Source organism: Tachypleus tridentatus, chromosome 8 (assembly GCF_004210375.1).
Source record: "Tachypleus tridentatus isolate NWPU-2018 chromosome 8, ASM421037v1, whole genome shotgun sequence".
In the NCBI taxonomy this organism is placed as follows: domain Eukaryota; kingdom Metazoa; phylum Arthropoda; class Merostomata; order Xiphosura; family Limulidae; genus Tachypleus; species Tachypleus tridentatus.
In genome coordinates this window covers 102071142-102098660 of record NC_134832.1, presented here as the reverse complement: position 1 = coordinate 102098660, position 27519 = coordinate 102071142, and the positions used below count along the sequence as shown (strand labels likewise).

The window sequence follows — 27519 nt, the reverse complement described above, 5'->3', positions numbered from 1 at the left end:
ATACACAAGTTATACCATAATGCTCTGAAGAAAATGTTGTGTTAAACTGTGCAGAGTTAGCACGTTGTTTCTTGAACTAATGTAACCTAAAATACACTTGGAACAAAATTTAGCACTGCATAGATAGAGTATAACGTCTTATCTGAGTGGTGTTATCTTGTGTTTTGATTCTTACCTGAGCGGTGTTATCTTGTGTTTTGATTCTTACCTAAGCGGTGTTATCTTGTGTTTTGTTGTACTCAAAATGCAATTTATTACTTCATTTCGGGTCAGTGTAGACGTGAAGTACTACAGTGAATTATAAGAGAATAAATTTGAATTTTTATATGCAAGTCTGATTTCACTGAGTGAATCCTTCCAGCGGCTCAGTGGTCAATCTGAAAGCTTATAACGCTAAAAATCGGGTTTTGATACATGTGGTGGGCAAAACATAAATAACCCATTGTGTATCTTTGTGTTTAACAACAAATTAAATCAAATCATTCAATGTAAAGTGTCAAAACTAATTTCTAAACCTTTACTCAATTATCAGAAAAAAACCCTACATGGATGTTCAAAATAAAACAATAAAAGGGTATTCGAAATCAGTCAGAGAATTATTATAAACCAAACAGGAATATGATTACTTTTATATTGGAAAGAAAAATTCATTACATATATATACCATATTAGGCCTTTTCGTATCTAACAAAAGAAGTTCCAAGAATGACAATGCAAAATATTATGAAACAAAAACAATAAACTATAATACCTTTTATGAAAGAGGAACAATTGAAATAGGATGTAACTATACCACGTAAACTAAGATCTCTATATTAGGATGTAACTATACCACGTAAACTAAGATCTCTAGATTTGGATGTAACTATACCACGTAAACTAAGATCTCTATATTAGGATGTAACTATACCACGTAAACTAAGATCTCTATATTTGGATGTAACTATACCACGTAAACTAAGATCTCTAGATTTGGATGTAACTATACCACGTAAACTAAGATCTCTATATTAGGATGTAACTATACCACGTAAACTAAGATCTCTATATTAGGATGTAACTATACCACGTAAACTAAGATCTCTATATTAGGATGTAGCTATACCACGTAAACTAAGATCTCTAGATTTGGATGTAACTATACCACGTAAACTAAGATCTCTAGATTTGGATGTAACTATACCACGTAAACTAAGATCTCTATATTAGGATGTAACTATACCACGTAAACTAAGATCTCTATATTTGGATGTAACTATACCACGTAAACTAAGATCTCTACATTAGGATGTAACTATACCACGTAAACTAAGATCTCTAAATTAGAAGTATAAGAACTTTTAGTCGAATTAAAGTTGGTTTAAAAGCAGCAGTAAAAACAATAATAAGTCTTTGAGACGTTTAAATTTAAACATAGGTGTGTATAAACTGAAGAAATTCATCTATTACAACAACAAACTGTTATATTCTACAATTACAGCAAATACAACACTTATCGCACAAAACTGAAATTTTTATTCATTTGAAATTATTCAATTAATAGATCAACTTCTTTCCTTTCTGTGAAAAATTATACTCCATATTTTTAATATTCATGACTGACGAGCACGACTACATTGGTATCCGATACCTCGTAAACCTTCACGTGAGAGGTGGGCGTGTCATTTGAACTAAACAGTTCGGCTGGTATACAATGCGAGTGATGCACTTTTTAGATCATGTTACATTATTTCTCTGTCTTAATAAGGTCCGTCCTTGGGTTTGATTTGAGAGTCACAGGACAGCCGTTAACTGGGCGCCAAGTTTTCTTTTTATTTATGCTATTTCAAGTTTGTGCGTTCTAGATTCGGAATCACACGTGAAACCACCCACAATCCATTACTAGTGTTACACCAACTGAACTTCCATTAGCTACTGATTTTGAGACACTATTCTAACAACTGTCAAACTAATAAATGGTTATGTCCATGTTAACAGTTATGACTTTGGGCAACGTTGTTTGAAATGTATTCTTTGTTTAAAATAAAAATAAATAATTAAAAAGAACAATAAACATACCTATAGCTAATGACACTTTAACAATGCAAATCAGAAGCAAAACTACGCAAGTCAAATTTAAAAATAAACTATGTCAGAATAAAGTTAATACAAGTGAAAGACAGCGATAAGTTTTATAGAATTGTATATCACCCACGCATATTGAATAGATATAAAAATCCTAATATAAATAACCTTGGAGGGCGGGTCAAGGAAACAAATATAAGGTAAGGTGATACGTGAAATACGTTTTATAAAAATAAAACACAAAAAACTCATTTAGCCTTAACTCCTTAAAATATTCACATGTCTGAAAGTTCTTGAATGAAACGTATGACGAGGTTTGGCATGGCCAGGTGAGTTAAGGTGTGTGATTCGTAATCTGAGGGTCGCGGGTTCGCATCCCCATCGCGCCAAACATGCTCGCCCTTTCAGCCGTGGCGACGTTATAATGTGATGGTCAATCCCACTATTCGTTGGTAAAAGAGTACCCCAAGAGTTGGCGGTGGGTGGTGATGACTAGCTGCCTTACCTCTAGTCTTACACTGCAAAAATAGGGACGACTAGCGCAGATAGCCCTCGAGTACCTTTTTCGCGAAATTTAAAAACAAACGAAACGTATGCCAAACCTATAGGCTCAGACATGGTGTCACATGTAGACAATATTCAAGTGTAAGAATGTGTTTTTCTTCACAAAAATATTGAGCTATCAAATACTGTATAATATTTACTAGCCTAAATCACCGTATTTGTTTTCAAACGAATCTGACACGGTATGCTTGTTGTTTTTTTAACACGTGATTCGCAAATAAAAATAAAGCTACACAAGAAACATCAGTGTTTTTCATAATCCTCCATCAAAAGTTCACTTTCGTATTGCTTTCAAGGGATAACAAGTCTAAGAAAACAACATAACTTGAATTTCTTCTTTCTAGAAGGATGTCAGAGATATAGTTTCAACTACTGTTACTACATGAGCCAGTTTTGGTTTTATTCTAAACCAAATATTAATTAATTTATTTCATTTATATATACAATACTGAGTTAATTCATTGAAGTGTCGTTTTCTTTCTTGTTATTTTGTATCTCAAAGTTAAACAAAAAGTACAAAAAACTAACATTGTCACTTACCAGTTCAGTATAGTTCATTTCTTGTCGGTGTCTGAGAAAGCTCGAGTCGTTCGAGCTAACATAAAGGTTGAAATGAATATTTGTTTACCACCTTTGACCACGAAATTTTAAAGACCTTTAAAGAAAGAAATTCTGTTTTATTGTGAACCCTTTTGTTTCTGTCCTTCTTACGTCATCTACAAATAAAATTCGACAATTAGGTTCAGCTAAATAGAAAAAACTAAAGACTGGGATTTATGTAACTAGTTTTAGTTTGTAAGACATCACGGATGTGTTTCCTCAGTTTTACGATAGTAATATCTAGATTTGAGTTGACAGACACTAGCTATACTAACGAGCCCACCTCTTTCAACCACTTTATCTTCCTTTATACGCGACAGCGAAAACAAAGACTTTCCTTACTCTATTTTCTATGTCGTTTCTCAGGCGATACCAATATCAGTTACGGGGAATAAGATATTAGTGTGAAGGGATGAAAAAAACTGTAACTAATCGTTAATTTTGTGATCTAGAATTAGCTCATTACGTTTCCCATGTAGAATTCAATACGTTCCTTATAACTACTTAATAGTAAATAGGAACTAAAGCTGTTTATAGGTTACTTAAATATGATTTTTGTACTATATAATAAATCACTTAAAAACAAGCTTGTGGAATTCTTCATGGTATACCAGTACAGCAAGAAAAATATCTGATCATATGTATAGTATGTAAAGCAGTTAGGGCCCGGCGTGGCCAGGTAGTTAGGACATTCGACTCGTAATTTGAGGTCGCGGGTTCGAATCTATGTCGCACCAAATATGCTCGGCCGTTCAGCCGTGGGTTCGTTACAATGTGACGGTCAATCCCAATATTCGTTGGTTAAGGAGTAGCCCAAGAGTTGGCGGTGGGTGGTGACTGCCTTCCCTCTAGTCTTATACTGCTAAATTAGGGACGGCTAACCCAGATAGTCCTTGTGTAGCTTTGCGCGGAATTCAAAAACAAACAAACCAATTAGACAATTAGTGAGTCAGACAGAATGTATTGTAATAGATTTGACTGACAGCAACAACTTAAAGCGTGGGACAGGACAATGTGCTGAGACCGAAAAGCCACCCATTCCTACACTTGAAGAACTGTAACCCATATGAACTTCAAATATAATATAAATGTTTCAAAACCACACATTAAGTGATTTGGTTTTTGTTAATAGCAAGTAAACTTTGAGGTTATTAATGTCGAACTATATCAAAGCACCTTAACTTTACATTTGCTGCGTTTGTTGCTATCGCAACACACATCTCCCGCTGAGACAGGGGTAAGTCTACAGATTTACAACGCTAAAATCAGGAACTCTGATTTCCCTCGGTGGACACAGCAAATAGCCCGATGTGACTTTGCTGTAAGAAAAACATAGTTTCAAAAGAATTGTTGTGAAACTAGTATTTGCTATAAGTAATACCAAAGGAAAATTTACTATACGTGTTATTGAGGCGCATGTTGATGTAGTGGGGAAAATAGTTAATACCCACAATTCAAATTTCTATACATAAAATGGATAAACCGTCCCTATTGGAAACTGTTTTTACACGTCTTTCACCATTAATATTATCATTTCACCCAAAACGCAAACTCTTATTTCATTTTTACAAAAAATATACTCTCAAAGATATTAATATCGATGCACTTAGCACTAAAGACACTGAACAGAGGAGAATCTGAATAATTCAGCACATGATTGACATTATAATAATCATTTTGTGTTTGGTTGTTTAAAGTTAAGAACGAAGCAGCACAATGGGCTATTGTGCTCTGCCTACCATGGGTATAAAAAGCTCTCGGATTCTAGTGTTTTAAGCCTACAAACATACAGCTGTGCCACTTGGGGGCTAATAATGGTCTTTCTTCTATACGAGATTGGGTGTAGTGTAGTGGTTAACGTGCAGGGTTGCTGATCGTATGGTTCGATATATGACGCTGCTGAACACGTTGCCCACTTTCATCTGTGAATACGTTATAAAATGGGAGTTATTCATTTTATTTGGTTCGAATAGCTGGGTAGAGCCCTGTCGTAGAGGATACTGCTAGCTTTCTTCCTTCTGGTTAGTAGTTCAAAATTATTTATGGCTATACCTAGATGATGAAGTCTCTGATCAGGTCTTTTATCTCAAGTGTGCATATGCATGAGAAGCCGCTCAAGGTAATAAATTCATTTATAATTCTCCCCTTTCGACTCGTGTTTGCTCATCCATTTTCCTTTTGTAACACAATGTCTTAGTAAGTTATCGGTTATATTGGAAAAAAATGAAATAAAATAGTTCTCATCTAGCTGTTAATTTTATCTTATTTGGAAAGTGCAAAACAAAACAAAGAATAAAGAAATGTTGTGATGTGTGAAAATACAAAAGGTGATGCAATAAGAACTACATTAATTGTGACAACAGAGCTAACAGTGGAGAGTAAGACAAGTTTTTAGTTCATTTTTATCGACACTAATTCTGTAATAAGATTTAAAGTTTTCTACTTTCAGTATCTTGTTCAATTTATTCGTTTTATAGTTTAATTGTGTTTTTTAAATCTGTATAGATTGTTAGTTATTTTATTGTTCTAGACTCTAGAAACACAATTTCGATACCTGTGATGGAGAGAACACAGACAGTCCATTTGAGAGAACACAGACAGTTCATTTACTTGTTCAACGTATTATTAATTTTTTTGAATCTTCAAAATATTGCTCATTTTTCCGAAACGAGATCAAAGACCGCCTGGAGGGCTTACCTGTTTTAACCACTCGCACAGTATACGGTAATGTTTTGTCTGTCAGTCAGTCAATAGACACTAGAGTTACGTCACATAAGGGACACTTAACTTTGTGATTTGTACTTCGTAACTTCAGCAAAACGTGTACATGCCATGAATAACGATAAGAATTATGCAGTCTTCAGGCTACAACAGAACGTGGTATATGAACTTCAAAGGCAATAAATAAAATATTTGTTACTATTAATTTTGGTTTTATTTACTCTTAAAACAGCAAACTTTCGAGAACGCTGCGGAAATACAGCTAGTTAAATACTATTACTTATACAGACAAAACAAAAAAAAACAAGAACAGACCTGTGCTCTTCTACTGTTGTTGAAAGCAGCTTACTCGTTTTTATACGTCATATACAAATATTCCACTAATTTAATATGAACTTAGTTTGGTTTATAGTGCAAGACGGCTAAGGATATTTGTGATAAATAAGATTTACAGTACTGTAGAATACTGTAAGGACAAGATAATATTTTTTTATTCTTTCCATTTTATGTGGCTAATTTTTTCACACCACTACAGAATGTAAATTTCAACACTAATGCTTCATTGATCCATGTTGATAACTGAATGAGCCAATGTGAGAATACTTATCATTCTTTAGAATTTCCAAATACTTGTACAAAGTGCATGTCATAAGGGTTCTACTTGATTGAACATACTGATAAAAGTTAGGGTCTGAAATAACTGTCATGGTCCCCTATGCAATCTCTTAAGTATATAAAAAAAGTTGGCAAGGAGCGAGCATATACTGCCGGTATATGAAACAATAATAAATTTAATAGTACTCCACAAATAAAGTTTGATGAATACAATGTTTAGCACTATATGTTAAGTGTTGTTATCATACCTCGGCTCCCAGAGCGTGGAGGATTATTAGTAGAGGAAATAGTTCGCATAAAAGCTTCACGTGATGCTGGTTGGACTATCCGAAAAAGTACTGCAGACTTGAAAGGCTTCCCAAACACTATTAAATACACCCTATATCGTGAGACCGAGACAGATAAATTTGCAAATATGAAAGCAGAGACAGAACACCTAAACTCAGTGATGCTGATGTTAAGTGTCTTTTTTTATGTAGCTTTGAGGACAGAAGGAAGACTGCTACTGATCTTAAGCACGAGATAAACGACCGTGTATTAAACGACAGAAAACTGTCCAGTTCTGTATTATCAAAAGTCTCAAAGAGAATGAAGTATTTTGTCGCGTAGCAGCTAAAAAAAACACCTTTACTTCAATCTCCAAATATTGTCAAGATACTGAGATTTGTTTAAAAAGCACAAACACTAAAGTGTTGATGATTGGGACAGGGTGTTATGGACGATTGAGTCCAAGCTTGAAATATTTGGTTTAAAATTTGTACGTCCGACAGAAGAAAGGTGAAATGTATCGCACCTATCACGAAGCATGGGGGAGGCAGAGTGATAGCTTGAGGGTGTTTTTCTGAAGAGGCAGCAGGAGAAATGTGTAAAATGGGTGGCATAATGGACCAGCACAAGTATCATCAAATACTGATCTGTCATGGTACATCTAGTGGTTTGTGTATTATTAGTAAAGGATTTTATTACCAAGAAGATAATTTATCCAAATACTCATCCAACCTATGCTGAAATTATTTAGTTATAAAGTAAGCTGCTGGAGTCAATCAAGTGATGCAATGGCCTTTAAAGAATCCCCGTCTTAACTGAGCAAATTTGGGATCTAATAGTTCAGAAATCTTGACAAATCAAAAGGTACCTCCAAAGAAATTTTATAGGAGTGTAATAGAGACATTTGGAGTAAACGTCCAAAGGACATTTTGATAAAATATGTCGCAACATATGCCTGAAGGACTGTTTGTAGTTATTAAAATAGAAGGAAGACAAACAGAATATTAACTGTTTGCTGAGCTCAAGTACATCTACTGAGTTTCTGCTGTACTAAATGTGAATATTAATAAAATATTGGTATTTCACAAGTGATTTACTTTCCATTATTATCTGAAAGTATCGTGAAATCAAATTTCTGACTTTGCCCTTGTACTTTTGTGCAGTACTGTAAATTAAATATAGTAAAACATGTATGTATATAAAACCACTAAAACAAACAATAAAAGTAAACTGAAAACTAAGAAATTGATAAAAGACCTTAAATTGAAGTACAAAATTCGTGGTATTCGTTCTTCATTGTCACTCTTATAGATGTGGGATCTTCAAGAGAGGTGTATTGGACTTCTAACACTGAACGAGAGACAGATCTCCAGTGTCAATAGTAATTAGAATGCCGTGTTATGTTTGTTGTCCATCAGATTTGGGAGTGTCTTGGTAAAAAGGCCTCACTCCTTCAAAAAATGTTTTTTGAGAAATAGACCGAGAAATGAAGTACCTGGTTAGGTACCTCTCTGTAAAAAGAATAACCAACAATCACTGTCCAAGCAGTGATTTTAACAATTTACACTGGGGAAGTCTCAAACACGAATTAACTATATTTTGGCAAATTTGTGTGTTAACTTTGTTCAAGTTTAAATTCTGACAAGATATTCGTATATGAGACTGACAACTCAGATGGCAATATTAATACAGATATAGGTACTCCAACCAAGTTGGTAGAATACACAGTTGAAACACAATCTCGTTTCATTATTGGTGTTTCTAATTTGCGTGGCTCAGCTGAAGTGATAGTATCCAACCTCTAATAATGATGCTTCCATTTCTTCTTCTATTCATGGTATAATCACGATAAAAATGATTCGAGTCTTTGTGGTGACACAAAGTAGCTCACAGGCAAGATACCCAATACAGAAACCTGTGAAAATCTCAAATTGTTTATAGTTGTAACATATATAGTAGATTGTGAACATATGACTATGTGAGACAATTCAAATATCCCACAATAATACTGGTTGAAGGACAGAACAAAGGAAGGTACGAGGAACTTCCCTGGCTGGCTGATGTATCTCATCCTCTAATATAATGATAAGATTGGCCTCGGTAATTAATTCTCTAAAGGCGTTCAAAGTGTTATGGGATTTCCAAACAAATTATTTAATAATGAAATCTGGCAATCAAAAGAAACTCAAAATATTAGTTTGATCTTCAATAAACTTCATGTGAACAAGGTTTTTTAACAAATAGGGGGAGGTAGTGAATTTGTTTAATCTTTTTAAATAAAGAATAGTGAAATATTATTTCTAAGATGTGTCTGACAAGGAGTAAGTGACAAAGAACTACAATAAGATAAAATAGAAAATATAAGAGCCATCTTTAGCCTTGGACCTTCTAAAATACCTATTATGTAGTTTTAAATTAAAGCCTTTATGATGAGGAAATATAGAAGGGTGCATCAAAGTTTTGTGAACATTACATACAACATAAGACAGAGAAAACGTCTAATTAGGTGCTTAACAGATCGTAGTCACGAATGGCCACTAAATAACCTTATAGGAGTTCTAGGCCACATAGGATCCTAAACTAGCTCACGCATTATACCCAATTTTGAGGATCCCAGTTTATCTTTCAGATGTTAACATGAATGGTCACTACGAGGGTGGATGTTAACATCTAAAATAAGCTTAGTGGTATATTCAGAATATTTTCTAAGAAGTGTATTTTACGTGAACAGGAATTCAGATTGAGGGAACTTAATAGAAACCAAAGAAACGGAGTAATGATGTAACAGTATGTCGAAACAGGTAGACATCTACTCTTTTAGGTGAAAAACCAATAGGCTATTCAGCGTATTAGTAACAAAGAATTTTCTAGTTTGGCAAAGGATGAATAGAGAGTGAGAAAGGGAGTAAGTAGAGCCTTGCTTAGTAAAGCAGAAACAATGGTAACAGCAGAGAGACCATAACATGCAAACAACATGAAGCAAAGAATAATATAAAAATACATCTCAGGCAAAACTAAATTATGAATGATGTGTTAATCATAAAAAAGGTTTAATAAGTTTTGTATTGTTTAACGCTTAGATTAAAAATGGGCAAATGTTTTTAGTGTCCCTATGCCATGGTACGATTAACCAAGGTTACATAGAGAATATTTTATATATTTTTTATTTATAATTGTTAGTAACACAAGCTCAGACATCCATCCTAGTTTATTGCCAAACTTTGCCGTAGTATATGATAGTAAAATTTTATTCATGTAATGCCTATAGGAAACGCCATTGGTGTTCTCCTGGACAATATGAAGAGAGATTTTTCCACCATGATGAGTAGCTGTTTAAACATGTACTGCACCACCTCCTGTGTGCTTGCTGTGGGAAAATATAGTCTTCCCTCATCTGTTCTCCATTAAACAACGAACACGAATCTAACATCAACTTTAACAAGCCGGAAACAGAACTCATCTTAAAATATAATGTCTTCAGTCTCCTAACTGTAAAATAATAAGGGGAAGACGGTGACTCCTGGTTAATATCAGTTTGCAGATAGTCCTTCTTGAAAAATAACCTTCCTTGGTCAGCCTCCTATTAACTGTTCTTTTGAAATGTCTGGGATGATTGTGTTCATATCATTCTTGTGTAAGGTGATGAAGACATCATTCGAGCTCGACATGTTAACCTGATCAAAACATGATCGTCTCGGGCAGTAGTTTTTCGGCATCTACCAGTAGACTTTCTCTATTGTCAAACAACGTTTCAGGATATAGTACACTAGGCAGAACCTACTGGTTCGGCAAATTCCATAACTACTCCATACATGTAGACAGTAACATCAATATAAGACAGTATGCAGACACTTTGGCTAAGACTGTAGGTAGAATCTAAAGCATGTGGGGAAAATATTATTACAGCACCAGCATTTAAAATTATCTGGTCTGAAATATTTCAAATTCAACACATATCAGTCAGTGACATACACAGACATAAAAAGAGAGGAGACTGGGAGAAGCTTAAAACTTCAAACACATACATACATCGATTACCCTCTCGGTCTTTAGAGCACAACTGTAACATTGTAAAGAGTAGGTGCACATGTACAACAGCAGGAAGTTGTCTTACTGGGAGTTAAAATCAGCAACAATAGAAAGCGAATTATAAACTGCGTTACGAAAATCTAAATAAACTGCTTGCAAAAGTAACGGATTTGTTTGGAAACATATCCGCACACCATAAATATAACACTGTCATAGACTACGAAACACCGCATATACCTTACAGCTTTTGTGAATCAGTATGAAATTAATTATTTAGCATGTTGTGCGCGCTTGGCTCCGACGATCATGTTTATATAAAAGTGCATTATTGCAATTTCGGATAAAATATCATAGACACTAATAATATCTGAAACACGGGTAACATAATGTAGGCAAAGAAAGTAGGACGAGAATTTTATAACTATAGACGCGCTATGTATAAAAGGTCTTGTATATATATATATATAAAATAGAATGTCCTAGAAGACAATAACGTACTATTGGACATATAAAAGTGAGAGCTTTTAAATGTTAGCCCTAATATTTTGTATCTTTGTTCAAAAATGTTTTATGAAAGTGTATATAGAATGTACCCGTGTTCTACATTGAAACTCAAAAGCTCACAGTAATCGTTCAGATATTTGTGAAAGTGAATGACTAGCTGAGGTTAAGGAAATAGATAGAAAATTACGAGCCATTGTATTATATAATAATATTTTACCCATAACGAATAGTGCAACTGAAATTTGATAAGACAGAAAATTAGTTTGTTGGAAAGTCTGTATTGATCAAGAAAATAACAAGTAAGAATTATGTGAAAACGACGTTCCCATCGTTATATTTGGTTTTAAAATATCCACTTTATAGCTATAGTACAGGTACAAATATAATGCGTTAATAAATAATTTTGATCCATGTTTTGCTCTATCGAAATTAATATTATGAGAGCTTCCACACGCGTTTGTTGTCACTGGACATGTGTTCTTATTGCTTTATTTCACATGTCCCGTAATACTTTGCACTACATCTAGTATTTTAAAACTGTTTTAATTGCTATTAGAACCAATGACTTAGAGATAAGCTTCAGGGTTTATAACGCTAAAAATTGAAGTTCGATTGCAGCAGCCGCCGGAGCGAAGATAGTCCATTGAACACCATTGCGTTAAACAAACAAATATAAAGATAATGAGGGTCTGAATAAGTAGATGCAAAACTAAGAGCTCTGATAGTATAATGGAACAAAATCAAATACAGATATGAGAACCCCAGCTAATTCAAGACCAACAAACTCTATATATGTAATAATCGTGAACTATAAGTTTCAGAAAGCTTCAAGCGTCCGAACAATGTCATTATTAAAATAGGAAAATATCTAACAGCTTCCAAGTAAAATTACATTGCCTCGTAGCTTGAAGTTCTGAGCTTCTTCTTGATGTCATCCGTTTTTTTTATGTAAGTTAAAACTATATTTTGTGCTTTTCAAATACCACAGAGTCCTTGTATCTGTATAATAGCTAAGTACGATCGAACGCTTTAGAACCCCACTTTTTCTGCGAGGATAAAAGTAAAAGATTGTTTATGAAATTTCAGTTTAACTTCTGCTTAGTCGATTCTTCTTACCCTTCGCTGCAGAAACGTAACTCGACCCTCGTTGAGACTTGGTAAGAGGGACGACATGTCAATGCCTAGTAAAGCGCTTTATATTCACTCGGTGATGTATTGCCCTACAAAGTAAGGACCAATGTGTGTTAAACATGCTGTGAGGGAAAGTTGATGAGGAAACTTACAGAAAGGAAAAGAACATCTGTTTAACGCTTGTAAGCGCCGTGTAGTGGACAAAGTAAACGACCTAAATAAAGTACCTTGTTTTTGTTAGATTAACAAACTGGTGTGCGTGAAGGCCAATAAATCTATTCGAAGTTGCGATCCATTTGTTGTTGCTGTTGTTTATTCTCGATTTATTGTATCTAAGACTACAATAAAAGAGATATTTTAACTCATTTTCACTTTGAACATGAAAATTTAAGGTTTTAGGTTTTGTTTTTAATCACTGAATGTTTTTCAACTGAAACAGAAACTTGGAAGAAAGATTTGGTTTGCCTAGACTCATCAATATTTACAAAGGTTCATACTTTTCTGTTGGATATTCTGTCATGAAAATGTAAGTTTGTATAAAATACAGTTCATAACAATAGAATAAATATATTTGGAAGAAAAGTATAATAAATTATTCCATATCGTTGTTAGTTCTAGTTATAAGGTTCACTAAAATGATACATGTTTTCACTTCATTATGTATGTTATGTTTTGCGTGAGGATTATATTTTTAAGACTAAGCAACATTTAAACTTTTGTTTGCATCATTAATAACTGCTTTGGAACTTTTTCAAATATATTATTTCTTCGTCTCATGTGATGGTTTTGATATTTGTTAATATTCAGTGAGGCTTAAAAACATCTAGCATATGCGTTTAGATTAGTTGTTAACAAACTGGGAATCCGAGAACTCATGGCTCAAATCCCGTCGAAGTAAATTAGATCCGCAGTTTTGAACTAAACTTCTGCAATAAAAATGAAGAACAGATATTTCTATTTTGTCAAACAAGGGCAAACCTAATGTGTGTGTGTGTTTGTGCTTTTGACTAGATGCTTTCTTTCAGGCTATCATTTCAAAATTAAGGGTAGTTATATGACTCTAGAACATTTGGAAGCATCCATGAACATTTTAAACGAACAGAAAAAAACGCATCTAATACCAGCGGTTATTGTGTATGATTTGAATTCTGTAATTATTATATTTTTAATTAGATAACCACCCGCTTACCTTCTTTTTTTGTTCTGTCACTCGCCTAGGATAATTTTGTCTCCAGCTCTTTTAGGGGCCCGGCATGACCAGGTGGTTAAGACACTCGACTCGTAATCTGAGGGTCGCAGGTTCGAATCTCCGTCACACCTAACTCAATCCTACTATTCGTTGGCAAAATAGTAGCCCAAGAGTTGGCAGTGGGTGATGATGACTAGCTGCCTTCCCTATAGTCTGCAAAATTGGGGACGGCTAGCACAAGTAGCCCTCGTGAAGCTTTGCGCGAAATTCAAAACAAAACCAAACAAATCAAGGTACTTTAGGTCAGAAAAGTACGTAAAGTTCAAAACTCAGAAATAGTTTTTGATAAGATCGAAGAGCAACTACAACAATTGAGATTTTCAAGCTAAGTTTGATATTAAAATTAAAAAATCCAAGCAGTCATCACTACCTGGAAGACTCGATTGGTACCCTTAATTTTCTTATACCACAATTATACCTCAAAAATAAATATCATAGTGAAGATTATTTTACTGAAAAATTACACTTGAATATATTATGAGGACTTATTTGATGAAAGAACAAAGAACAAAACCTCTAAATTGACTGTTTTACTGAATAATATGTAGAAAGAAGAAATGTATAGTTTACATCGAAAATTAGTTTTTCAACCTCCGACAAGACATGACAATACGTAAAACAGCATCATAGTGATATTACTATACTACAATAATCCTAAAGCAAATTGTTATAAACGGAACAAAGAAGGAAAACTGCATGTATGTAATAGTATATTATAAATTAATAATACCAAACCAATTTGTTATAGAGATAACATACAATATACGAATACTTTCTGCAACATTGATATACAACAATAATGCTAAACCAAATTTTTACATATAACAGAGAAGAAATATAACATCGTTACCATGACTGCAAATCAACCTGTTATAAAGAAAATTGAAAGTACAGAACAACTGAAAAACATTATTATACGTTAAAAATCCGGAACAAATTGTAATAGAGAAAGAGAAAAGAAGGCATATTATTAGCACTGCTATATCCTAATAATCCTCTATTAACTTATTACAGACATTTTAAATAAAATTATATACAACAACTGTTTGTTGTTATAGAGAGAATAGAGTGAAGCTAGAAGACTGTGCACCTTGGATGACAGAACCAATACGAACAGTTAAACTATTCTGATTACATAATTTATTGTTCATTCTGCAAAACAAGGATTATATAAATGCTTACTCATACGAACAAAAAAATTCAAACAACAAATAAAAATAAATTTGTATAGTTTTCTGCTAATCTTTTATGTTATATAACATAATTTAAAATATAACTAAAACATACGTACAGATCTCTGTCGCTCTAGGCCTCTGTCGCTTACATCACAATCTTATCGTCATAAGTTAGAATCCTCGTCATCGAACATGATCACCTTTTAAACTGTGAGGCGTTATAATGTGATAGTCAATTACAGTATTTGTTGTAAAAGAGTAACTCAAGAGCTGGTGGTGAGAGGTGTTGACCAGGTGCCTTTCTTTTAATCTGTCACTGCTAAACTAGGAACAGCTAGAGCAGATAGCTCTTGTTCAGCTTTGCACGAAATTCAAAACAACAAATCGATAGTCTGCTGCTTTATTTTATGTGTACTAATATAAAATTATTTGTGTATTATACATTATTACTACAACTGACTGCACTGTAAAAGTAGAATTTTGTGTAAACCTAAATCAACGTTTTGGGAGTATTTATGTAAAAATTAATGATATCAGGCCATAATGTGGACACGGCCTTAAAAGGGCAATACGAAATTTTACTAATTTATCGTAATGTAAGTGTGAAAGGTATTACTGGGAAAACTCTAGATGGGTTAAATAAAACTTCAGTAAACGGGGACAAAACATCATAACCAGTGAGAAATCTTGCAGCGTAAACTCTAGCAAACTACAAAACTAAAAAAACAACGTTTTAAACAATAAAAGATACCGAAAAACCACCTTTGAAATAAATTAAATATCAAATCTGAAACACTTGATACAGCAATAAAGAACAAAAATCTACTGCTAGGAGTATTGAAGAGGTTAAAGATATACCTAACCCTACCAGGTTCGACTTTGTCGAACCTAAAATTCCGATACAAGGAATGGTGACTGCTGTCATGTTGTACACTCGGAGAGAACAGAAACCTTTATGCAAGTGAAAAATCTCCAGTGACATACTGTAAAAAGACATAGATTTAATTATGTAACAAACGTTTGAGATGCATCACCTTGTAATAAACAGTTTACACAAACATTGATGAAACTTTTCACCAAAAAGTCTCGTATTTTAATCACGATAGCAAGAAATAACTTAACGGTAAAAGATTCGACGTATTGCAGATCTTTGTAAGTTACATACGTAAATCGTGGCATAGAATTAGCATGTCATATTGAACTTTTAAATAGCAGGTATTTTAACACGATTAACATGTTGGTGTGAATATAACTAAAATTCAGTATGTGAAAAACCTATACCCTGGTTAAACAAAGTGAAGAAAAAGTGACATTGACTACTATTCAATTCCTCACATTATATATCCACACAGTAGTAGATATAATAAATTTATCATATCAGATTTTTGGGGTGCTCTTTAATTTATTATAAGGTTGTTAAAAAAAAAAGCTTGAAATCATCATGACTCCGTACACAGTATGAAATTTCAGTTACTTTCCGTAAAAACAATTTCAGAACATTAAAATTCACGATATCCTCTGTTAAATTCTCAGCAATTCATTATTACAGGATGTTCAGAAAGTCACTGTGTAATCATATTTTATTCAGTCTATTTCAAGCCAGCAACTGATAGTGGTGTTTAGAAACAAAATAAGAAGGATCCAGGCCTGTGTTGATGCCAACGGGGGTCACTTTCAACATTGTTTATAATTGTCATTCATATTTACTTCCTGTATTCTATATTGAAACATGTCTGTTAATAAATATATAAGTGCACAGTGACTTTCCGAACACCCTGTAGATTTTACTGGAATTTACCGTAAAAAAACTGCTTTAATCTGTATTCTTAGTGTTTTCTTACTGTTATTCTGCAAACAACTGCCCTTAAGTTCACGGTTTTACCATACATTTCAAGTGTTTTTTCATTATTATCCTGCAAAGAAATACTTTTAAATCAATGTTGTTTTACCCACGTGAAATATATTTTTAAACGTTTATTTCATGTGTCTTTTTACAGTCACTCTGGCAGATGTTATTATTATATCTTTACAATTCCACACAAAAACACTTTAAATGATTTATCTAAATTAAATAACTCTATCCATTGGTTGTTTCTGAATACGCAAAATACCCTCCATTATTTATAAAAACATGGCTTTTATACCATTGTATTTAGTAAATTGCTTTTGCAAATCATGTAAAAAGGTTGCATGCACTTCACTTTTAAGAAATGTATTGTGAACTATGTTAGTTTTGAAGGTACAGTCTTGGCCAAAATATTTGCATATTTTGTAACAAAGAAGATTATTATTACTAATATGGAATACTAATACACACAGTGCTGCCAATCTGAGAATGTAATGTGTATAATGAGACAGGTTCTATGGACATCATGAGCTATTTATTAGTACAACAAACGATTTTATGAAACACCTGTAGAAAGATGTGTAACCCAGCATTTCACCTATTACAACAAAACTTTACCAAAATATATGTAATGACAAAATATGACATCAACTTATTACAAATGGCGTCTGTATCCAAATACTTATTCATATTGAACATTAAGTACTCAGTTTGTCCTTCTCGTACTGTAATATTTACCGATATCAATGAGACTATTAACTAAACCATTGTAAATAAAACCCATCTAATTGTAAGAAGATACTGAAACTCAGTTACAGTATCGTGGTTAGAAATTTTCCAGATCATTTCTGTCCAGCAATTCCCAATGGGATTACAATCTGGAGATTTTGCTGGCCACTTGCAACGTCCTTCTGATCGAAATATTAATGTGGAATATGACCACTGTGGACACTGGAATTACCTTCCTGGGAAACTAATTTATTGCCAAACCTTGCCCTAGCATATTGTAAAAGTATTGTCTTCATATGTAGGAGACGCAATTGGCCTTTCACTGGAGGAAATGAAGAGCTGTTTTCCAACATGATGAATAGCTGCTCAAACATGTACTACACCTCCTCCTGTGCGTTACTTGTGGGAAAGACAGTCTTTCCTCATCTGTTTTCCAGGCAATCAATGAATATGAATTTATCATTGACTTTACCAAGACGGAAAAAAGACTCTTAAAAACAACAAGATGTTGCCAGGTCATAGCTGTAAGTTAGCATGTTGTCTTGTCCTGATAATACTGTGAAGGTGCTGAATTATGGATAATATTAGTTTGCAGACAGTCTTTCTTGAAAAATAACCTTATTTGGTTATTCTCCTATTCACTGTTATTCTGGATGGCCTGTATTAAATATGTTCATGTCATTCTTGTCGAAGACGTTGTAAGACTACTTACGTCGTTGATATCATAACTTGATCAAGACAAAGTCATCTCTGGCAGTGGTTTTTCGGCGTTTACCAGTAGACTTACCTGAAACAACGTTTGCTGCAGTCCGATGACGTTTCAGAATTCAGGATACACAACGATGGGGTGAACTTACTGTTCTGACAATGACCGTTTACTTTATATCATTTCTGAACACTGGAACAATTTGAGGTCTTATAACTTGAGGAGGAATGACTTCACATCAAGTAGAAGGAAAGTGTTTGAACAACGATTATACCTTTTATACAAAACAGGTATGCGTGTGTGTTTCACGAACAAATGCACAAAACAATTTATATGGACCAGAATAACAACCGTACTTGTGTGTCCGATCATGCGCTTCTTTTATGTTACTACTCGTGCTATTTGCATAAAAAAAAAACATTATTCAAATCTTTTGACCAAGACTGTATGAAAGGATGCTTTACAATATTCAGATGTTAATGTCTTAATTGTACATGTTTAGCTTTTAATTGGGACACATTTTTATTTACTATTCAGCATAGAAGGGATTAATCCTTAGACATTGCATCATTTTCTTCAGTCTAATGATTTATAATCCCTGTCAAAATTAACAGCTTGCATCTGATAGCTACAAATATACTTGTTGAAACAGGTAAAACACGCCTTCACAAATACCGCTTATTTTCCTTTAGATACTGAATATTGAATCTGTACAATTCCAAAACGTTTATCTGTATTGCCTTCGCTTATAAGTAAATAGTGTTATTCCTCAAAGTTTCTTTGCTCTTTTAATGTTCAACTATGTCTGTTAAATATATGAGAAAGTTTGAAGGTTAGTGATACTTAAAATAGTAACTTGAGTTAAATAATATTGATTGAAGTTAATAATAAAGGAATAGTATGAAAGAAGAAGTAACTTAAACATTCATGGAATAATGTTATAAGAAAAAAATTAACTAAACATATTGTGTAGACGATGGCTTAAGAATTTCATAAACTACATTACAAAGAAGTTGAAATATTAATGAATTATAGAACTATATAACACCTGTTCATAATACTAAAAATGCAGCACCTATATTAGTTAAATTTAAAAGTATTTTGGATAAGGAGAAATGATTGAGAGATAAGAAGAAGTGATAAAATAAAGTAAATTCCAACCTAGGACTGAAAAAAACAGAAATGAAAATCTAAAAATTACTAACAAAGAACTATTTTGGAAGAATAAAAAATTACTAAAAGAAAACACTCCAAATTTCATTGGACAAATATGGTAATATTTCTTGCGAGAAAATCAGCAACCGATAAGTTAATAAAATCAAAATTGTATGGCAATTTTGAAAATTTATAAATTAAATACTTTCTTTTTACTGTTGTAATTTATGGATATTATTCTGGGAAATGATAAATATTCTGTTATAAAATGCGAAAAAATAGAAAGTATAAATAATATTAAATGCAAATGTAAACATTTTTAAGGTGCTATTTTGGATATGTTACATCTAAGTAACGCAGATAGCCTTCGAGTAGCTTTGCGCGAAATTCAAAAACAAAAAAGAAAAATCTAAATATTAATAATATTCACAATAAGAAGAACTAGTTTTGTACAATCGTCAATGAGGTTTTGATATTGTTAGATATTTTAATAATCACAGAGAAATTCCTAGAAAAAATTGAAAGCTAAAATTATAACATAGAAGGTTATGAAAAATCTATAATTTAAAAATAACAGAGGAGCAGAAGAAATTTCAATTTTTGTTATAAAAACATCTGTTTCTGGGACTCATAAAACCAATTTTGGAAAATGTATGAATATTATCATCTTCTTTTGAACTAGAAGATTATAAAGTTTTAACACTTCCAATTTAGAGACCTACAAGTTATAATTCTTCTTATTATATTATAAATGTGGAACAATTATGAAATGAATTAAAGCCCTGTGGTCATATAGTATATCTTGGGATATAAATATTAATGTTAAAGAAAGAAACAATGAAAACAATAATTTGAAAGATGATAATCAGATAATATTTTATTTTAATAAATTTCAGTAATATACAAATGCCAGTACAAGATCATAGTGAAGATGGAGGAAGTTGGTTAAATCATGTTCAGATAACGTTTATACAAAACTAATCGGTGTAAATGTAACCAGTTATGTGTTTAAAGAAAAATATCAGATCATAAGGTGATAATGGTTAATTTAAAAAACAACAACAATAACACGAATTATGAACAAGAATATGGATAATGTTTCAGTGATTAAGAAAATGAAAATAAACACCATGATGAATGATAAAATAGCCAGAGATAAAAGTAGGTATATCACTTGACCGGCAGATAATCACGTAGCAGACAAAGCTGTTTCGACATTACATGGATATTAAAATCCTTACGTTACTGACTTTCACACTTTGTCAATGGAAAACTTATTGTTTGAATAGATAATTAGTTTTCGTTATTAGACCTTTTCTTTAGTTAATTTTAGAATAATATTTTTATTAAAGCAATACAAAAGTCGTCTGGATTTTCTTCTCTATGGGTAATCAGAAGCTAGATATGTAGAGCTACCAAACAACATAAGGATGGAGGTGGAAATGTCATTTGATTGGCTAATTATCACATAAGCAGACTAAGCTGTCTTAACTTTAAATGGAGAATAAAACCTTTACATTAATGTCTTCTTCAGTGGCAAAACCATAATTCTCAGCAATAAACTATTACTCTGTTCTAAGCTAGTCATACAAGAAGTATTTTAAAGTTAACTAAAAGAAAAGTGTGATGATGAAAACTGAGATTCTATTCAAACACTATGCTTTCGATGGAGAAAATTGAAAAGCCAGAAACTTAGGAATTTTATTCTCGAGACGGCTTAATCTGGTTTGTGATCATTAGCTGATCAAATGATATGTTCACTTCTATCCTTATCTCATTTGATTGGTTTTACAAGTTCAGTAGCTAGCCTTATGTAGCTTTTTTATTTAGCGATAATTTATTTTCCTTACACTTATTCAAAGATAATGAAAAGGTATGTCTTTAACAAAATGTTGGACTTTCTTAAAAAAATATTTAAGTAGATACTAATACATATTTATAAATAACATAAGTACCTAATTACTTTTAGTCTGTTTCTATAAATGATCTGAATTTACCATCAGATATAAATAAAAAATGTACTTGTGTTATTTCTTGATTGAAACAGCTTATGTATTTAGAATATTAGATATCTAAATAAATGTTCACCAAGTTTGCTAACCCTCAGTAGCCAAATGTAACAATTATTAAAAATAAAGGTCTTACTTCACCATTAGTTTAAACAAATGACATATTTTTAACGGTTTCATGTTGTATTCAGTGAACATAGAAGTGTTCCGAAATATATTATTTTTAAGTTGTTTTAATGTTTTAACTATATTCTAAAATACGGTTTGTAATACAAAAAATAACGCGTATTAATAATTGCGTGTATTTTTTCCGTAATTTTGTACAATATTACGTTGAACTCTGTTGACAGAATAATCTATAAAATAATGAATATTCCAACATATTGGTATAGGTACTGCTTTAGGAGGCGAAATAGAACTGATAACAATTAATAAACGTTGCCGTGGAAACAGACACCAAAACTATTTATTCTAGGGGAGGCTAAAAATTAAAAGTCAAAAGTGAAAACTAATTCCAAAATAAAGACTAAATATGAAAACCCATTATCCAATTAAACAAAAGAAAAAAGAAAATAATACTAAAATTAAATATTTAGCGAATAAAATTATAAGTTGCCCACTAGTGACAGAGCGGTATGTCTGGGAACTTACAACGATAGAATTTGGGTTTCAATATCCCTATGCCATGCATGACCAGGTGGCTAAGGCACTCGACTCGTAATCCGAGGGTCGCAGGTTCGAATCCCCGTCGCACCAAACACGCTTGTTCTTACAACCGTGTGGGCGTTACAATGTAAAGATCAACCCCACTATTCGTTGGTAACAGAGCAGCCTAAGGGTTGGCGATGGGTGGTGATGACTAGCTGCCTTCCCTCTAGTCTTACACTACTAAATTAGGAGCGGTTAGCGCAGATAGCCCTCGAGTAACTTTCCGCGAAATTCAAAACAAACAAACTTAATAAAAAGTAACATGTTTTGAAAGTTTGGAGTATACCGCTTAATATTTAAAAAGCGTGATTCTTACAACTGAGTGTGCACTGATCAGTATGATAAACTTTCATATTCTATTTCATGCTTTAAATAACTGATTTTCCCTTTAGTTAGCTAACCCTAAATATAATCTCACCGAGGAAAGGTTTATAGACTTGAAATTTCTTTTTACGGTGCACACCTAGACTTGTTTACATTGGTAATTGTAACACTCATAAACTTTAACAGTAGATATGAAATTGGACTCCTTATATTTTACGTCATTATACATTTATTATATATCAAATAGATTGAATGAGAAAAAGGTGGGAAAACTTCAGCGTTTGTGTATATATATTCACACAGAGTTATTAAATAATCTGTGTAAAATTTAATTTATTTCGCGATAATAAATGAACATAAATTAGTTGTATTTAACTTTCATTTCTTAAAGTCTCTGACAAGTTGCTACGTCATTCATGGATTTTATTTGCGTCTCAGTAAACAATATAATCATAGTAAAGAAAAGAAAAATACAAATTCATGTGAAAATAGTTTTAAATGAACCCTTACTAATTAGTGGATTTAATTCTACTATTGTTGTTAGAAGTTCTTAATCATGTCACGGAGAACCCAAGGTTAAGGAAAGAATGTAGAAACTATTTAACAACAACAAATTATTTGCTTTATGTTAGAAGAAAATTATTTTGGAGAATAACTCTAGCCACATTAAGGAAATATTTCTTGGATACTTGTAGGTTTCAAGAAATTTGGGAGATGTAGAAATAATGCGTGAAAGCATTATAGCCCAAACGTATTGAAAGCAAGCAGTTTCGAAAAGTTTGTAAAGACCCGTGATATGTAATAATTTACTGTGTGTATTGTTATGTGATTATGGTTAGCGATAACGAACGTTATTTATATATAAATATAACCAAGTAATATGAAATAGAGATAAGAGAAAATGTCGCGTATTGATTGAAAGATAAATAAGAAAAGTGTTATATGCAATTATCACAGTCATTTTACAATCCGTAGTTTTAAGTAAACGTTATGCTATGATGGACTTATAGAATGTCAAATCTACACATTCAAGAAGGTCTCTAATACAAAAGATATTAAAAAAGAAGGAAGAAAAATACATCATTATAACTCTCCTTAAAAATGGATACATTACACTCTTTATAATAAATAAAATACAGATAAATAACAGGAGTGTGTGTGTTTTCTTATAGCAAAGCCACATCGGGCTATCTGCTGAGCCCAGAGGGGAATCAAACCGCTGATTTGAGCGTTGTAAATCCGTAGACTTACCGCTGCACTAGAGGAGGACTAACATGAGTGAGTAGGGCAGAAAACTAATTGCAGATGTACACATCCACCTATGACAAAGGACTTTTAAGAAACATACAGATAATATGCAAGTAACATAAACTCAGAATAGCCATTAATAAGCCACAACAAAACCCAAGCATAATTAATATACACCAAATTATCTAAAGAATCAGGTAAGAACAAAGAACAATGGGTTGTTTTAAACTAACTGCTTACATATTCAGTTAATTTAGCATATTTCAGCAAAAAACTGAATACCTCCTCGAAACTGTAGAAATAGTTCATTGATCCACGTCCTACTGGAAGTATGGATATCACATAAATATTATTAACAAGAACAGATCTCCAACACCTGTTCTTGTCAGGAAGTTCCTGAAGAAGGTAGCTGTCTAGCCGCTAAAATGTGTTTGATGTTTACTGATTAGCAATTAATATCACAGAGAAAAATTATTGATCAATTGTTGTTTATAGTTGCTATTAATCATAAAGCTACACAAAGAGCTATCTGTATTTTGCCCACCAAGAGTATCGAAACTAGGTTTCTTGGAGTATAAGTCTACAGACATACCGCTGTGCCATTGGGGTGCACTAATCAGTTAGTAATTATAATTACATGATCGTTTAGAGTACTAACCGTAACAATAATGATATACATTAATAATTGGTATTGAAAACATGCATATAAGAAAGCACAAATATGCCAGTTGAACAGCATCCTCTTTTACAGTAAAACTGACTTGTGTAAAAGGTACCCAATATAACAAACATGTTTAAAACACTGCCACTACTGACCGTCAAACCAAAGACAAGAAAATAAAAAAAGGGCGAGTGTTATATAGGGTTCACAAGGTTCATACATTGTCTGGTTATTGACACTTAGAACATGTTAGTCAGATAGAGATGTCCAGTCCAGAACTTCACTAAAACAAATTGCTTTATACAGAAACAGTTTTCTTTCAAAGCCATTTTAAGTTCAGTTAAGAGTTTTGAAAGTTGAAACGTTTACGAGGATAGAATAAAATTATCTTTCCACTGCTTTATCCAAAAGGCGTCTACAAAGGGGTATCCAACTAAAGGGGGGTTGAATTTCGCGCAAAGCTACACGAGGGCTATCTGTACTAGCCGTTCCTAATTTAACAATGTAAGACTAAAGGAAAGGCAGCTAGTCATCACCACCTACTACCAACTTTTGGCCTACTCTTTTATCAACGAAAGGTGGGGCACCCCAGTGGCACAGTGGTATGTCTGAGGACTTACACACTAAAAACTGGGTTTTGATAACCGTGGTGGGCAGAGCACTGATAGCCCATTGTGTAGCTTTGTACTTAGTTCCAAAACAAACAAACAAAATGTGGGATCGACCGTCACATTATAACACTCCCACGGTTGAAAGGGCAAGCATGTTTGGTGTGATGGGGATTCATATCTGCCACTCGCGCCGAGCCCTCCCACTAAAGGCGAGGGATACTATGTACACTACCCTCTAATATATAATATTAGATAGGGAATGAAATAATGGATCTTATTAGTTAATTATAACATCTACTGACTCAGAGAGGTTGTTCCAGTCCATCTATTTAAAGAAATTCAAATCCACGTAATCCAGATGCCATTCCACAGCTTCTTAGTTTCGTGCTATATGAGTTGTTACCAATAGTAAACATGTGGGCGAATATAGTAGATAGCAAAAATTCCAGAAAAGGTAAATTGCGTAGGCAGAACATTTGCTGGGAGGTTTCTTCACCACATCGAGGAGGTTTTGTGTAGGTATTTTACCAACTTCATCATAAACTTCTAACACATCACATATCGCGTAATAGTAATGCAGACTGTAAGGTTACTATGTATTCAATCGTGAATAACGAATAAATGAAAACGTACATAGCTCTTTTGCCAGACTAAACGAGAAAAATGAAGTCCATATAATCAGTGAAACTAGAGATAAAAAGAGACTTGAAAAATGTGATTTATGTTTCTTATTTTTATTTTTAGTCCATTCTAATCGTGAGTAATTTCAATTCACGTTATATTAATAATAGAACAACACTATTTAGTAGTTATTAAGATAACTCAGTGTTTTATTTTATATTTTAAGCATTTTAAATATTTTAAATCTCAATCTCAAGTTGTTTGTCTAAAGAATAATTATTTATTTACATGTCTATCACACTCATATTAATTGTAATGCTTAAACAACACGTGGAACATTGTGGGATTCAGCACCAATAGCTGGTTTTGTAGTTTTAATTGATTTCACTCGTGATGCTTGAAAATAGAAGTTAAACTTATTATAAGTTGTGTATTTTCTACTGTTGTGGGGCCCTATGTTGTATTTATCTTTTTTGAAATAACGTTTTTTTCCCTTGCACGATGCAGTTTATGGTTTTATTTATCAATCACTTATACAAGAAGATTTTTGTTCATAATTTTCACATTTGAATAGTTGTGTCATATAGATGTGTGTGTGTGTGTGAATGAATTCATAGAACGCACAGAAACTGAAGCTGTCAATCCAACCTAAAAATTAATTACTGTACTCCATAGTTTGATTACTATGGACACATAATAAAAGCGTTCCTTGTACTTAATAAACTGTTGACCTGTTTTTAAAATTATATAGGTACTTTTGGAATTGTTTTGACCCGTAAAAAATAGTGTAACCAAAACTTATACAAAGGAAATCTCGAATTAGCCTGGGTTGGAGTTGTATAAAAAGGGCACCTAATTAAAACAGGGAATTACACAGCTGTCGTCATAGTTATATGGATGAAAGGAGACGGCTATATATTCATCTTTTAATTAATATAAAAACAAGGGAAGAAAATTTAAACTAAAGAAAATTCTTGTGAATATTGAAAATGTACTTAGAGTATAATCCATGTGCTATGCTTTAAAAAGTAAATTAGATTGATGAATTTCTTATAAAAATAATTATATTTATACATTAGTTTCTACAGCAATGTATATACAATAAAAACAAAAAATTCACATATGGCACAAGTTTGAAAAATTCTGTTATCGTTACATTTTGTACGTATATGTTTCTGTTTTTCGTTATTAACAGTTTTTATTTTATTTACTGATTGTTTTGAAACTTCTTGTTTAAATTAGTTTTTGTTCAGATTGTCCACAGTAATCTAACACCACAGACTGTAGTTGGTCACTTACTTGGCTTATGTTTCAGTCTATATACCCATTCTTTACATTAGTCTGTCAACATATGTTACTTATCTAACGTAACAAATTACACCTATTATTCTTTCACTCCCTCTTTCAACGTCGTAGAGAACAAATGTTATCCAGTTTACTATTCTATTTAAGTCCGAATCTACAAGCTATCCAAGTTAGTTACTTGTGTAACGCCATGGTCAACGCCTATCATTATTTCACTCCATCGTTTAATGTTACAGCAAACAATGGTTGTCCACTTTATTTCCTGCAACGGCCACTGTCTAGATCAATAACGTTCTTTCATTCGTTCAATGGTATAATGTTGATCTAATATATTTTGTCTCACTTATCCATTTCTTGCATATAACGACTGTAGATCCAACATTAACTCAAAAGTAGCAAATAAATAAATACTATCACTGTAAAAGCAAAAAGATAATTCGATTTTAACGAATCATTGTTAAACTTTCACATTCGTTGATCAGTGAGATTCTCACCACACCTTTCAAGACGTGGATAATGAAATATCGTGTTAGTGTGTGTGTGTGTTTTACTTATAGCAAAGACACATCAAGCTATCTGCTGAGCCCACCCAGCGGAATCGAACCCCTCATTTTAGCGTTGTAAATCCGTAGACTTACTGCTGTACTAGCGGGTGGCATAGCGTGCTAGGCTAGAGA

General features: G+C 32.8%; 1 protein-coding gene across 6 annotated transcripts in view; it reads right to left on the bottom strand.

Moving 5' to 3' along the window:
- LOC143223083 (uncharacterized) overlaps positions 1-3538 on the bottom strand; it is a 118535-nt gene extending 114997 nt beyond the window's left edge. For all 6 annotated transcript variants that reach the window (XR_013012651.1, XM_076450511.1, XM_076450510.1 and 3 more), the window contains exon 1: positions 3169-3538. The gene's annotated coding sequence lies outside the window, so the exon portion shown is untranslated. The remainder of the gene's footprint in view (positions 1-3168) is intronic.
- Between the last annotated feature and the right edge of the window lie 23981 nt (positions 3539-27519).